This window comes from Heterocephalus glaber, unplaced genomic scaffold (assembly GCF_053883595.1).
Source record: "Heterocephalus glaber isolate CG9 unplaced genomic scaffold, H.glaber_assembly_v1.0 deba00001461, whole genome shotgun sequence".
Taxonomy (NCBI): Eukaryota; Metazoa; Chordata; class Mammalia; order Rodentia; family Bathyergidae; genus Heterocephalus; species Heterocephalus glaber.
Genome location: NW_028258308.1, coordinates 43,999,649 through 44,014,585, shown reverse-complemented (window position 1 = coordinate 44,014,585; position 14,937 = coordinate 43,999,649). Strand labels below are relative to the sequence as shown.

General features: G+C 47.3%; 1 protein-coding gene across 22 annotated transcripts in view; it reads left to right on the top strand.

Moving 5' to 3' along the window:
• The window catches only part of Ank1 (ankyrin 1), a 189,694-nt gene that overhangs the window by 14,297 nt on the left and 160,460 nt on the right, over positions 1–14,937 (top strand). The gene's annotated exons all lie outside the window — the stretch shown is intronic.

The window sequence follows — 14,937 nt, the reverse complement described above, 5'->3', positions numbered from 1 at the left end:
GAAGCATGCCCTGGATTGGTTATTTGAAGCTAGCCCTGTCCCAGTGCCCTAAATAGTGCTCTTTGGGTGCCATGTGCAGTTTGGGGCCCATGCAGGGGCCCGGACACTTGTGCCCTGACCTGATGTGGACACTTGGTCTGTTTTCTACATGTGGCATCAGGGCATGTGCTGTGGTGCAGGATGTCACAAAGGAAGGAGCCCTAGGGTCATGTACCACCGACTCTTTTCTACAGGCAGGGAAACTGAGGCCTGGGGCAGGGGCAGTGATATCCCCAAAGGTCAGAGCTGAGCACTGAAGTCTAAAAAACACCCCTCTTCTAGGAAGCCTCCCCTGGCTTCATTAAGCAGAAACGATCCTTCCTTCCTTCACATTCCAAGAGCATAGCTACCTCCATTAGCACACTGATTGTTTTATTAGTTTAAACTGGGGGTCGGTGACTGCTGCTCCAGAAGCACCAGGTAGTAAATATCTTAGTCTTCTTTGCTGGGCAGTCAACTGTGTGGTCTAGCAGGAGAGCAGCTGTAGACAACACACAAGCAAACGAATGTGGCTGTGTGCCAATAAAACTTTATTAATAGACACTAAAATTTGAATTTTATTTTTCACACATTACAAAATGTTATTCATTTTCCTCCCCCAAACCATTTAAAAATGTAAGTCATTCTTAGCTTGTGGGCTATATAAGAACTGGCAGTGGGCCAGATTAGGCCCACTTGCCAGCCTCTGGGCTCCAGGCTTGTTTTCCTTGCCCCACCATGCACAGACACAGTGCGAGGTCAGCTTGGCATCTCTGGAAGCTGTTGGCTAGATGAATGAATCTAGTGATTTGCACTAAACTCAGAGGCGCTGAAGAGTAATCATTTGTTGTTCTGATCCTTCAGTAACTCTTTGAGGGAGACAGGCTCTCCTGTTTCACAAATAGCCTGAGGCAGTGGGACGGGCCTATAGGAAGAGATGCAGGGCTTCTAATTCCACCCCAGCAGAGCTTTGTCTTGGGGCCCTGCTCCAGTGCTGGATTCTCCAATGGCTCATCGGCTGGGTGTGTGAGGAGCCATCCCACAGCTGGTCTTGCAGTTGTGAAAATAGAAACAATCTGGTGCCCACCTGGGTAAAAGGCTGTGTCAACACGGTTTGGTTTCCTTCCTGCAGCTCCTTAGCACTGCACTCCCAGGATGAGGGGCAGCAGTGTCTGTTCCAATGAGGGGGAACTGTTAGACATAGCTAAAATTAGATGTTTTGTTTAAATTATGTTAATTTGACTTAATTGTGGGGAAACATCAATGTTCTTCAGAAATCCAAGAGCTCTGCTGGTCTTGGTGAATAACAGTAATCCCTTCTTTGGGTGGAGAGCCTGCCACAGCAGTGTTCCTCTTTCATTATCTCATTTGATCTCTCACAACAAGATCAGAAGGAAGGGCAGCCCTCCAGGGACATAACCCCTGCCTTTCTGGACCAGGAGGTGGGAGCCTGGTGTGCTGGGCTTAGATTCATTCCTCAAGTCACAGCCCCTGGGAGGCAGAGCAGGGGTGGAAGCAAGTCTGATTTCTCTGTGGCTTCCATTCCCCTGGTGAGGTATTTTCAACACTTGGTCCTTTGAGCTGTAGGTAAGGCTGGGCATGTGTAGGCAACCTGGGAAGCTTCCCAGGGCCTACCCTCAGAAGAGTCTGGTGCTTGGTGTAAAGCTCTGCCATTACAATGTTGAAATTAGTCGTCATTTTTAAAAAAGATGCCCCACGATTTGATTTTGCACTGGGCCAACTCAGGCTATACTCAGGCTAATCACTTACCTTGACTGTGATTTGCTGTTGGCTGTGGCAGCTGGGGTTTCCAAGGAGCTTCTTTTTTACAGGTGATTCCTTGGACCTAGGTAAAGCTGAATTCCCATGTGGCTTCCCAGTGGAAAGGCCAGGTGGCCGCCTCTAATGCCTCTGCCTGCTGCTTTTGTTGCTGAACTTTGCCCCTGTGTAAGAAGGGGATGATTGTCACATTGGCTGAAGGTTGAAGATGCAGTGAAAGTCTGTCCCCTGGCTGGTGAGGGCCACGGGCTGGATGCAGAATCCATCTGTCTTCTCAGCAGGGGAGGTCATCAGAGCTGCCCCAGCTCCCCAGGTCTGGTGCAGACTCATCCTCCGTCAGGTTTCGTCCTTGCTGTGGATCAAGGATTGAGGGTCTAGACCTCTCCCTCCTTCCTAGGTGTTCCCGAGTGTGCTTCTAGTGGATGGTTTCTCCCTAACGGCAGCCACAGGTGGGAGAGCATTGGCTGGGTGCCAGGTATCCCTGCTGAGCTCCCAGCCCTCCTGTCCCTGTCCTCCTCACACATCCACAATCCCACAGCCTTTCTTCTAGCTCTTACACACCTGATATGGTACCCTGTCGGGCCTCGTGTTTGACGTTCTGGAGTCTATCTAGCCAGTTCCCTTTTGCCTCCACTTAAATGTCCTTTCCTCAGAAAGCCTGCATAACACTTGCTTTAAATGGCCTGCTTACCCTCCCCACCCCACTAAGTCTCTTCATTTTGCTTAGTTTTCTTCACTAGTTGGATTATTCCACTTATTTCTGGTTTATTATATATTTCCCCTCCTCTAAATAAAAATTAAAATTAGAATTTAAAAATAAATCCTATGAGGGCCGGGGATTTAGCTCAGTGGTTTCGCTGCCTGCTGCGCAAGCGCAAGGACCCGAGTTCGATCCCTGGTACCAAAAAAATAAAAAATAAATAAATCCTACGAGGTGGGTGTGGTGGTACATGTCTGTAACCCCAGCTACTCAGGAGGCTGATTGCAGGTTCAAGGCCAGCCTGGGCAACTCAGCAAGACCTTGTCTCAAAATTTAAAAATTAAAAAATAGCTGGGAATGTAGCACAGTGGTAGAGTGCTTGTGTAGCCTGTGTGAGACTCTGAGTTCAAACCCCGATGTTGCCCAAAAATAAATACATGAAACATTCTATGAAAGCAGGGAATTTTTCTCTCTTGTTTACTATTCCACTTCTAGAATCTGAAAGAATGTGCAGCATGCACTAGGTGCTTAATAAGTTAAGTATTCGGTGAAATGGCGAACACTCCCCACATTTCAGTTTTTAAAAAATTAAAATCATTGTATTATTATTTTACCCAATTATCCAACTTTTTATTCCTAGAAACTAAAGGTATGAATTCAAACTCCTAGAACAAACCACTGTTTTGGGAGTCAGCTTTCTATAACATTTCAGAGCAGTTTTACTTATTTGAATTCATGCAGTCATTGTTTCCTGATATAGAGGGGGTGAGGGAACATTCTACCTATGGATTCCTGCCCAATAAATCAAGGTCTTTTAGGTGCTATTAACCCCCTTTAATAGCTGGAAAGCAAAGCCCTGGAGTGATGGGTAACATCCATAATGCTGGGCTCCACAGCTGGATCTACACCCATTCCAGCTGTCTTATCTTGCCAGGGCCGGCTTCCCAGCAGGAGTGGGAGGTGGGAGGCTGGAGGTTCAGAGGTGGCTGCCCCGGGGGAGGGCGGTGTGTGTCCATCTGCGGCTGGCTGCCTTCACCTCTCTCACTGCCTGTCATTTTTTTCCTGGGCCCTTCTGCAACAATGCGGCTATTCCACAAGATATCTTTGTTTCTTTAAAAATTGGACACAGAAATTGTTTTGATTTGCAAGTCTCTAAATATGTCTTTCCATTAAATCACATTTAATCTTACACTGATCAAATGGCCTTTATTAAAAACAACAAATTCCATGAAACCCTCTGACTCCTTCATGCCTGGCTCTGGAAACATGAGCTCAGGTTTGCAAAATGGCTTGGGGAAGAGCAGTGTGGTACAGGGATGGGAATAAGGGATTGCTCTTCACCGAAATATCTGCCATCCTCGTTTCTTACTGTAGATTACACACCCAGTAAGGCTCAGGCAACAGGATTTTAGAGGTTTCCTTTTGTAGTCTTCAGCTGTCTTAGTTACTTTCCCATCACGGAGACACAATACCTGATACTCACAATTTAAAGGAGAGGTTTATTTTGGCTCAGTTTATAGAGGTTTCAGTCCATAGTTGTCTGGTTCCAAGGCAGGGTGGCATGGCAGAGGAGAAATAGTTTATAGTATGGCAGGCAGGAAGAAAAAAGAACTCAAGGGAGGAGGAGGGAAATAGATCCTTCCGGGCCATGCCCCCCAGTGACCGACCTCCTCTACCAGGGTCTACCTCCCAACATCACATCCAGTTATAAACTCATCAATGGGCTAATCTAGTATCACAGCCCCATGATTCAGTCACCTTCTAAAGCCCTATCTAAGAGCGCAGGAGGCTTTGAGGGGGACATCCAGATATAAACCATACCACCAGTGTTCTGGTTGGAAACCAGACCATTTACTGGTATAAAACAAAGCATGTAGGTTTTGGAGTTAGACCCACTCAGGCCTGCACTAACACTCCACACTGGTGGTGCCAGCCTTGGACTATGTATTTGACTGGCTGAGGCTCAGTGTTCTGCCTGTAAACAGGGAATCCTTCCTTGGCTTTTTCACATGTCCATTTTTTTGTTTTTCCAGTTCTAGGGATGGAACCCAGGGCTTTTGCACTCAGCTATGTCCCCAGCCCATTTTCAAGACAGAATCCACCAAGTTGCCCAGGCTAGGCTTGAATGTGTGATCCTCCTGCCTCAGCCTCCTGGAATGCTGGGATTACAGGTGTGTGCCAGCATATGAGACTGGCTATAAGGCTTAAGGGTTACATTAAATGCCCTGTCCTCCCCCAGGTGCACGGCCAATGACATCCTTTTCTTTGAGGTGCATGGTGCAGAGGGCGGGGGCTGGGGTGTGAGGACAAGGATGGTGCTGGGGGGTGCGTGTTGTTTCTGTGGTGTGACCTCCAACTTGGGAGCAGAGCTGAGGGAAGGGCATGACCACTTGGAGCTTTGGGGAAAGGAAACTGGTTTTTATACCTGGCTGGAGGCGTACGTGCCAGGTGGCAGAGTGCTTGGGTGTGTGAGCTTATGCATATGCATATGTGGGGACACACCGGCCTCACAGCTGGGTAGTGAAGGCCAAGGAGGGGTCCTGCTGCCTGCCATCTCCTACCCAGTGACTGCCCAGTCCCTTGGCCATCTGACACTAAGTCATCCAGAAAACACAGCAACAAAGAAAAAGCAAGGTGCTGCTGTGCTTCTGCGAGAGAGATGGCCAGGTGAGATGAGGAGGTCTTGGGGCCATCAGGAGGCTTTCTGCTGTCCAGATGCATGGGAAGAGAGCCAGGTCACTTCAGTTCATGCAGTCAGGAGCCCTTGAATGCCTAGCCCTTGGAAATGTCTACCTGATGTGCAGCCAGACATGTTTGTCCACAGACCTTGGCCTTGAGCTGGGTGAGCCTGGTGGAGAGCCAGGAGTCTGGAGTTGGGTGGATCTGTGGTCAAGTCCTGGCTCCGTTACTTACTCTCAGTGGATCACTTGTCACTCTCTCCTCTTACTGCATTAGTTCTCCAGTTTCAGCACCTAAGTCAGCAAAAGCCAGTAGTGACTCTCAGGCACTTCTGGAGGCCCAGAGTTGGGACTGCGCAGCAGCCGCTCCCTCCTCTGCCCTGCTGCCCCTCTGTGCCAAAGTGCTGCAGTTTGGAGGGCTCAGGTGGGGAAAAAGCGATGCTAGAGGCCCGGCATATGGGTGGAAAGGGAAGAAGGGGCCAGGAAGAAGAGAGCCTGGCTGTCCCTGCCCTCTCCAGCCCAGATCTGTAGTGGATGGAGGCTGGCGGTCCTGCAGGCCCTCTTTAGAGTCTCAGAGAAAGATACCTGAGAGTGGCCCAGGGAGGGCTGGCTGCCAGTGGGGAAAGGGGCATGGGTATCCTCCAATTTTGAAATAGGAAGTTTATGTATGTATGTATTTATTTATTTATTTATTCCCCATTAACTTTAATGGTACATTTTAGGTATAAAATACAGTTACATTCATCATTGGGATCTTGTACCATTGCATGAGTCTCTTGGTTCTTATTTTTTTTCCCTTTCCCTTGCCCTCCCTTCACCCCCTCCACCCTTCCCTATTTGCAAAGACCTTGTTTCCATTTTTTTTCTTCTCATATTTTTTCCTTTCCCTTTTTTCCCTTCCCCTACCCCTCCCAATTCCCCTGCTCTTTTAGACCTTTTCTTCCTGTTACACAATATCAGTTATACATTTTTAAAATTACAATATTAAGATCTAGGAGACATTGCCACAGATTTTACACAATTTAAAAGGATATAGAAAGCATATTACAAAAATCTTTTTTGAAATAAATTTGACAACTTCTAAGAAGTAACTTAGAAGACAAATTAATAAAACTAACTCTGGAAGAAATGTAAAATTTGAATAGCACCTATTAAAAAAAGTATATTCCTAGCTTGAAAACCTACCTATATGACAACAGCAGGCTCATAAACATTTTAACTGATAAATTATATCAAACATTTAAAGCAGAAAAAAGAAGGAACACTTCTCCCCTCATTTTAGGAAATCAACATTGTGCTAATCCTAAAACTGGATAAAGATAATAGAAGAAAAAATTATGAACATAGATAGAAATTTGTTTAACAAAACAAACTCTTAGAAGTCAGATCTGGCAGTATGTAGAAAGTGGTTTTATTATAGGGATGGCAGTATTGGTTCAGCATTGGAAGATCCACCCCCAAAAGTCATCCTTTTAACAGGGGAAAGGTGAAAGTCATATGATCCTGTCACTAGTTGGAGAAAGAGTATTGGACTAAATTCTACAGCTGTTCATGGTAAAAGCTATCAGGAGACTAGAAGTAGAACAGAACCTTCTCAACAGATCAAAGACATGTACTCCATACTTCCAGCAAAAACTCCTTCTATGAATGGAGACGATACAATGCTTTCTCCCTAAAATGGGAAACAAGGGCGTATATGCCTACTCTTCATCTGTCCATTAGACTTTGAAACATAGGTCTAAACCAAAATAGTCTGGCAATAAAATGATAAAACTAGGATAGGATTGGCATGGCAGAAGCAAAATCTTTATATGTAGATGAAATGATCATCTACAGAGAAAATACTAAGAAATCTCTAGGAGCCCCTAGAACTTATACTTGAATTTAGCAGGATTAGAAAACACAAGGTATATATAAAAATTCAGGTCTGTGTATACTTGCTATAAATGAAGAACAGGATATTGAAATTTAAAAGATATGTAGGAGTACAAAGGACCCAGAAGAGCCAAAAACAAAAACAAAAACAGTGTTGGAAGACATATAGCACCCGATTTTAACAATTCTTCTAAAGCTACAGTAATCAAGGCAGTGTTGGTGTAAGGAAAGACATATAGATCATTGGAATAAAACAGAGAATCTAGATATAGAACCACACATATATAGTCCACTGAGTTTTGAAAGATTATTTAACATTAGCATTTTATAGAATATAAACTCGATTCAAGAGCCGAGGAAGAGATAGTGTCTTTAGCAAACGGCACTAGAACACCTGGTATCCGTGTATAAAAAATTAACCTCAACCCTTTTTTTCCATACATGAAAATAACTTGAAGGGATCTATGAACCTAAATAAGAAAGCCTAAAAGTTTAAAACTTTAAGAAGAAATTATAAAGGAAAATATTTATGAATTCAGGGTAGGCAAGAACTACCTAGGATACAAAAAACATGATGTATAAAAGAAAAAAATTGATAAATGAGATTCCATCAAAATTTAGAACTTTAAATGACATCATTAAAATGAAAAGTAGTCCTTAAACAAACCATATTTACAATGCATATAACCTATGAGCAGAATATATAAAGAATTCTTAGAGCTCATTAATAGACAACCCAATTAAAAAGTAGACATAAGAAGATGATAAATAGCCAGTACAGCACAAGGAAAGGTGTGCAACTCTAGAATCAGAAAAATACTAATCAGTACAATAATAAGATTATTATTGTACTCATTAAGGAGATGAAGTCAAAAGTTTTAAAAGCCTTTCAGTGACTTTTTCTTTTTGTTGGATTCTCCCCCTTTGCATTTAATTTGTCACGCCCAATGGATTCATTCTGTTGGGTTTCCTGGGGTTGCGATCCTCATTGTCTTTTCCTAGGGTATTGTCTAAAATTTTTTGGAGTGCCGGTTTGGTATTCATGAAGTTCTTGAGGTGCTCTTTATCATCAAAGTATCTTATTTCTCCATGCATTTTGAAAGATAGTTTTGCAGGATACATCAATCTGGGTTGGAGGCTGTTTTCCTTTAGGGCTTGAAATACATCACTCCAAGCTCTTCTTGCTTTAAAGGTTGAGAAGTCTGCTGTGATTCTGATGGGCTTTCCTTTGTATGTGATTTGTTTCTTTTCTCTCACTGCTTATAGAATTTTATTCTTCTGTTGGATTTCTGGAATCCTAACTATTATATGCCTATGTGTAGATTTTTTTTGATTAAGGCTAGCTGGAGTCCTATATGCCTCACTTATCTGTATGTCAAGTTCTTTTCCCCTCCTTGGGAAGTTTTCTGCCATCACTTCTGTGAAGAGTTTTTTTATGTCATCTGCACTCTCTCCTCTTTCTTCATTGACTCCAATCAGTCTTATGTTATTCTACTTTGCATCGTCTAGCAGCTGCTGGATTGATTTCTCATGTTCCCTTACAATTTTAAAGCAGTTTTTCTTTTCCTCCTCACTAATTGCAATCTTATCTTCTATATGTGAAATTCTATCCTCACATTGGTTCATTCTGCTGCGCAGACTTTTGATGGAGTTTTTAATCTCTTGGAAATCTGTTTGTATCTGTTTTATAGATTCCATTTGTTTTCTATGTTGGGATTCCAACATGTTCCTCAGATCCTCTATTTTTTTTATCTGTGTCCTCTCTAGATTTATTAATCATGTCTTGCACCATGAGCAAAATCTTTGCTGTTATCTAAGTAATTATTTCTGATTTCATTTTTCCCAGATCCTCTTTTGCTGCCAGTTCAGAGAGTACAGGTGGTTGAGTATCAGAGTGTTCCATCTTGTTTCCCTTTGGGGTTGCTGTAGGTGATCTGGAAGTCTGTTTTTGAGGCTTGTTTATGTGTCTTCTCATTTCCACGGTGGGGCGGGGGGTGCTTCTGGTGCCCTCACAGCTCACCTTCTCTGCCCTAGGAGCTTGGGATGGCAGTGGTGGAGCTTCCTTCCAGGTGCTGGGACCAGCTGAGCTTCTCTGCCCTAGGAGCCTGGGATGGCAGCAGGGGAGCTTCCTTCTAGGTGCTGGGACCAGCTGAGCTTCACTGCCCTAGGAGCCTGGGATGGAGGAGGGGAGCTTCCTTCCAGATGCTGGGACCGGCTCTGAAATAGGATGTTTAAATGCAGGAAGTCACCAAAAAAGGCAGAGGTTATCAGTGAAGGGGAAGCAGAGCGATATGGGAGGGCTCGATTCAGAGAGCAAGAGTCTCGGTCCTCAGTCCTCTTGGCTGGTGTTGAGGAGCTGGATGGCCATGGCGGAGTCTGGGGCAGCCTCCTCTGTGAAGCTCAGCCAGGGAGCTGGGGCACTGCTCAGTGCCTACCCCAATGAGTGGCCCTGGACTGGAGGCCATGGCCCTCTCTGATAGGCTTTGGAGGAAGTGAGTGTTTATTCAGCCCCTCAACAGGACTGCTGTGGGCTAGCAGGGAAGCAGTGAAGGTGTGCAGCAAAGATGAGCAGCCAAGCGAACTTGGGGAGTGATCAGTCTGCTCTACAGTTCTCACCCCAATGCATTGTCCTTTCCTGGACCCAGTGCAACTGTTCAAAGTTAAGTTTCATCAGGTAGAAACATAGTATGATGATGGATAAGAGAAAAAGTGTATCTGGAGGAATGTCCATGTTTGTGTTGGTTCATGAAAAGTGGTGAGCTGTTCTCTGGAGTTGGCCACTGGATGTCTATTTCTGCAGTCCCCACAGTGAAGCAAGGGTGTCCCCAGATAGTACAGGGTGTGGTTCCCAGGCCCAATCTACTCAGAGTACAGATGCTCACCCCACACCTGCAGGATGGCCAGACATCTGGGTGGTTGCTTTTTGAGGCACCACTGGGGACAGCGAGGGGTTAGTCCTTAGGGGCCTCTGTGTGTGTGTGTGTGTGTGTGTGTGTGTGTGTGTGTGTGTGTGTATACATGCACATATATGCAGGGCTTGGTGTTGGCTGGTTGCTTGGCTCCTGGAGTAACACATCCAGTCAAACTTTCACCCTCATCCTTGGGTCAGTGCATGAGGCAGAGACAATGTGCTGGTGGCCAGATTTCCCTAGAAACACAGGTGATTGGGGAAGGGATGGCTATAATATGCAGGCCTGCAGCTCCATTCTGCCTGGTTCCGAAGCAGGCAAGGCACGAGGCTGTACCCCAGAGCTGTCCAGTGTGGTAGGACCTGACCTGACCTGTAGAAATACTAGTGAACCTCAGCCAAGCATTGGCCAATTTACAGAGGGCCCTGGTCTGTGCTCTTTCATTTAACTTAATCTTCACGTGGCATTGTGATTCTAGCTTAGGGTTTGGAATGGGGCTGACTTGGATGCCCATCCAGGATCCACCACAAGGAGCCATGGTCTGTGTGTTAGTCTGTTTTCCAGTAACAGAAAAGGAAAAACAGCTGGTATCAGAGCTGAGGATATAGGTCAGTGGTGCCACATTTGCCTGGAAAGCACAAGGTCCTGAGTTTGATCCCTAGTACCAAAAACCAAAACCAAACAAAACAGCTGGTTTCAGTAACATAATATCACAGACTGGGTGAGCTATCAATAAAATGGACTTCTTTTGACTCCTAGTTCTGGAGTTTCAAGGTGGAGGGGCTGCACATGGAGCTGGTCTTCTTGTGGCCAGAGTGTGTGGGCAGCTCAGAGTCACACGGGAGAGACAGGGGAGCAGGACTATATTTCTGGCTTCCCCCTTTCCTGTGAAACCACTCTTTCCTCACAGGGTGGCACCCTGACTCCCTGTCTAGTCCAGACCACCTCCCAAAGGCCCCACCTGAAAACACCACAGTCAGATCACGTTTTCACTCTTGACACCTCATGGGGGCACTAAATTCCAATGTGCAGACCCTTGGAGGGACACACTCATGCCATATGCAAACCACGGCAGGGTGGCTACCCTCTTTTAGCCCATTGTTGGTCTACAAAATGGGGATCCAACTCATAACACTGGTCTTGAAGGTAGGGTTATTGTGTGGGTGCAGTGAGATCATGAATGTGATGGGTCTGATTTATGAGCAGTGGACAGACTGCAACTTACTGACCAACTCACAGACTGCAACTCACAGACATTATTGCCTACCTTTTCAAATGAGGAAAATGAAGGCTAGGGAAAGGAGGTGTTCCAAGGAGGGCAGCCTGTCAGGGTTCCATGGCCCAGATGTGGCCAGAGAGGTCATGCCTGCAAGGAGGAGCCCCATACCTGGAGAGACTCTCCAAGACTGGAACCACAGCTGGGAGAGCTGGGGGATGAAGCGGAGGAAACAGAGCCCTTGGTGACGCTGCAGCCTCTGCTGTCTGCTGTGTTCCAGGTGTGGGTTTCTTTCCAGTTGAGACTGGGAATTTACTATGGTGTCTTTATCCACCACCCATCAGGTGGTCCTGCCAGAGTCCCCGAATTTGTCACTGGAGACCTGGGGAGGATATGCTTTGAGGCTTGGAGTGTGTTTATGATTGGGGCCGTGAACTGAGGACCCTGCAGATCTCTTACAGGTCACCCCAGCCCTCTGCTGGGAGCTTTTGGGACTGAAACTGTCATGATTTCTATAAGTCTCCCTGCAGCTGACTGGAGCTTTGTAGCCCTAAGGTGCTTCTGTAATCCAGGTGCACTGGCCACACACAACAGGTGGGCAGGCTCTGCAGGGCTCTGTCACCTTCACTTGGAGCAGCCTCTGAAATCTGCCTTCCTTAGCAGGGAAAGCTGGGCTAGGGGATCAGGAGCCAGCTTAGACTCCTGGGTTCATGTCATACCACCTGGTGGCTTCTGGTGCTCTCTGGACCTGTGTTTCTTTTTCTCTGAGACAGAGGGACTGGCAGCACAGAGGACTCAGTGGAATAGATGCACAGAGTCTTGGTCCTGGGTCTGGCACAGACTGGCAGTGAGGCAGAAGGCTGGGAAGGGAGGCCTTCCAGCCATGGTGATGCTACTTTGAGTGGCTGTGTTGAGCTCTGTCTGGGGGAGACAGAGCCTCCAGGGGCTCAGCTTCCTCCCCCTCTCTGTGCAACCTGTGAGATGCGTGACTGGAAGGCACCTTGCAGCATGGCTTTGGAGGCGGTGGTTTGTATTGCTGACGCTAGGAATCAGCTCTGGCAGTGCCAGGCACGCCCGTTCCTAAAATATTAAAACCTCTCTGAGCAAGTGGTGACAGAAGCTTGTTAATAATGAGACAGCCAGGGCTTCTGAGGCTCTGTTGTCTGCAGGGGCAGCCTACCCTGGACTTCCCTCCTCCCCTCCCAGGAGCTCTCCTGCCAGCCCAGCTGGAGGGGCTAATGGGGTCACTTGTGCTGGGCCCCAAGTTTCCAGCTTCAGGGCTTCAGGTACTACCAGAGCTCGATGGCACCTCACCTTTTCAGGAAGGGCTGTGTCTAGCAGGGCTCAGAGCTGCACGTGTGTTGCCTTGCTCACCGGCCCTGCTACAGAGTCCTCTCAGAGGGCAGTTTATCCAACCACACCAAGGCACTGGCAGAACCAGAAGGGCGCAGGGGACCTGTCCAGGCCTCTATCCTGGCTCCTAGCTCCTGCTGACCATCTCTGTTGTGCTCATCTCTGCTTCTGTCTTCACATGATGGCTCAGTTTGGATCTTAAATGTTCCCAAAGGCTTGTGTGTCAAAAGCTTGGTCACTGTTGGAGGGGGTGCAATTACAGGAGGCAGGGACCTATTGGAGGGAGTTAGGGCACTGGGGTCTCTTGAGGGGGGTCTGGGGTCCTGGCCCTTTGTCTTTCTCTTTTTGCTTCCAGCAACTGAGGTAAGTGGCCTCCTCTGCCCTCTGCCCTACCATGATACACTGCCTCACCAAAGCCAGAAAGCAGGGGCCAAGCCACTGTGGACAGACACCCCAAAACCAGGAGCTAGAATAAATCCTTCTTCCTTGGATGTTGATTATCCTCAGTATTTCATGACAGCAATGGAAATTTGATGAACACACCTAGTATTCTCCTGGTAGCTCTCTCTCCACATCTCTTTGTATAAGGACACTGGTTATGGAGTTAGAATTTACCCCAGTAACTTCAATTTTACTTGGTGGCCTCTATGAAGACCTCATTTCCAAATAAGGTTACTTTCCAAGATTCTGGGGTTCATACAGTTTACGGGGCACACAGTTCAACCTATAATACATGGGTATATGTGTGCCAAGCTTGTGTGCCCTGGAAGTCCTGTGCTGTGGTCTGTGTCACCCAGAAGTCTCTGGATGTCCTCAGAGAGGCTTTGGGTTCTGGACTTAGGGACTCCCTGGGCTCTTAGAGCTGGTAGGATTCTTGTTTACTGAAGCTTGGAAAGGGGAAGCCCCTGGGGCCCAGGCCAGTGGACAGGCCACTTCACCCCATCTCCCCTGTGGAACTGTCCAGTTGGGATATAGGCATTTCTATAATCGGAGTCTGGGCAAGGAATGGGGAGGGAAACATTTAAGATATGCCAGATACTTTTGCATCTGGTTTAATTTTTATGAGAAAGTTCATGCTGGATATTACTAATCCCATTTTAAAGATGACAAAATTGAGGTCCACAGAAGTTTAAAGGGAAAAGTATAAGGGATAGGAGAGCTGGAATTAGGACCCAAGCTGGCCCATGCCAGTGTTCCCTCTCTTTCTACCCTTCTGTGTTCTGCCTCGAGCAAGTCAGACCATGAAGGGTTTGCTAAAGCCTGAAGCACAGCTACTGCAGCCCAGCCTGGCCTAGACTGCAGGGAGGCGGGGGCCTATGTCAGTAGCTCAGTCCTCTAGTCCTGCCCTGCAATTGGGTAAAAGCTATGGGAAACCCTGCTTTGCTGTGTGGATAAACTGCAGTCTGCATGGAGGTACTTGGAGTAGTTTGAGGTCACTGGCCCTGAAGCAGTGCTCTGCTGGCAGAGAGGCATTGCTTCAGTGGAGCTGCAGTCCAGGAGAAGGAATGGGCTTGCTCCTTTGGGCAGGGAGGCTGCAAGAGGACCAGCTCCTGAGGACAACAATGGGATGGGTGTGAGGGTGAGGACAATGAGAGAAAAGGTCAAGAAGGGCCAGGCGGGCCAGGGGGACCAGGCAGGCCAGGCACACCTGCACAAACCAGCAGGGCTGGGAAGCAGCTTATCCAGACCCCAGACGAATCCTCTACCAAGCAGAGGCACTAACACACTTCCCCAGCTGCACCCCTGCACATGCGCACTGCTGCTATGCAGACCCCAGGCACCCTGATCAGAGTGTCCCCACCAGGCTCAGACATGCAGCTATGACCCAACTGCTCATGATGAAGCTTTGGGCCTCCCACCAACTCTGCTCATGAGCAGGCTCAGGCTCTATTTGACTGGCCTTTAGAACTGGGGGTCGGCCTGTCACCCTGACAATGGGGCCTCCTGGCTGCAGTCTTGCATAGGGCCCTGCTTCTCTGCCCAGTGCCTAACATTGTGTGTGGAACCCCTTCCAGGAGCCCCTTCCTGCCATGGGTCTAGAATCCCTGAGTTCCAAGGGCTCAGACACAGGAAATGCTTCAGGATGGAAGTGACGCTTGCGTCCCTGGTACATCACACAGGGCATGAGTCATGCTTGAATCTCGGTATATGTGGCTTGAATGAATAAATTGAGTGGACGTCAGAGATGACTCTGCCCTGTGTTCCACAGGGACAGGGTAAATTTGCATAAAAAGTGTGCATGTCACCATCTGTGGTTTTTTAAAGCAGAACCATTAGCCTGCTCATTTTCCTTACCCCCCTCAGTCCCTGCACATAACATCAGGGTCGTTTGGACTGAGAAAGGCTGAGGCAGCCTGGTTCTCTAGCTGAATAGCTCAGCTTCCTCCAGGCCCTCCCGAGGGCACACAG